Source organism: Lolium rigidum, chromosome 2 (assembly GCF_022539505.1).
Source record: "Lolium rigidum isolate FL_2022 chromosome 2, APGP_CSIRO_Lrig_0.1, whole genome shotgun sequence".
Lineage (NCBI taxonomy): Eukaryota > Viridiplantae > Streptophyta > Magnoliopsida > Poales > Poaceae > Lolium > Lolium rigidum.
This window is the reverse complement of record NC_061509.1, coordinates 79,047,979-79,048,827: the sequence shown is the minus strand read 5'-3', so window position 1 is coordinate 79,048,827 and position 849 is coordinate 79,047,979.

The window sequence follows — 849 nt, the reverse complement described above, 5'->3', positions numbered from 1 at the left end:
TCAAAAGATCTTGATCCTTACGAGGGAGCATGATTGATCATATTTACATCTACATCGCCTGTCACATGGAAGCGAGATCGTATATACATGATATTGATTTTGCTCCCACAAGGAAGCGAGATTGGTATATTTTTGAGCATCATCCGACATACATATGTGATACTATTCGACATCGACACCTTGGCCAAGTGTCGACGAGACAATGGCTACATATCATACCATCATGTCTAGTGCCGACGAGGCCAGACGAAACTATGGCCAAGTGCCGACGAGGCTAGGTCACCATTATTATCGACATGTCCCAAACCTACGGGATAGGACACATTGTTGCTTGGCACCGACGAGGCGATAGCAACACATACACATGTCCGTGTCTGATGAAGTCAGGGCGTTACATGACTGGGCACCGACGAGGCGAAAGTCATCCCCTTCATCGACATATCATGTTGGTCATACTAACATGGCGATAGTATACATGTGACTGGGTTCCGGCGAAACAAAGCCACCCGCATACATTTTCCATGACTATCACATGCATATGGATGAGCAATCCAAACATGACGACGACCATCAGCGCAGCTTAATCGGAGGTATTCTGTGGGGCTTGACCCTGCGGATGTAATTAACCGGATGCTTGCAAAGGCACCGGGAATCAATAAACTACGCAATCTCCTATGTCAGATACTCCATGAGCGCGACGCAGAAGGCAAAAAGGATATAATCCTATTGGAACATGCAATATGTATTTGTACAATGCAATGATATGAATAAAGTGCAGTGTTCCTTATATGGTGTTTTGTCTTTCTTTGTCTATTTTATTTTATTTCTTGTTTTCATTAAGCAAGATGG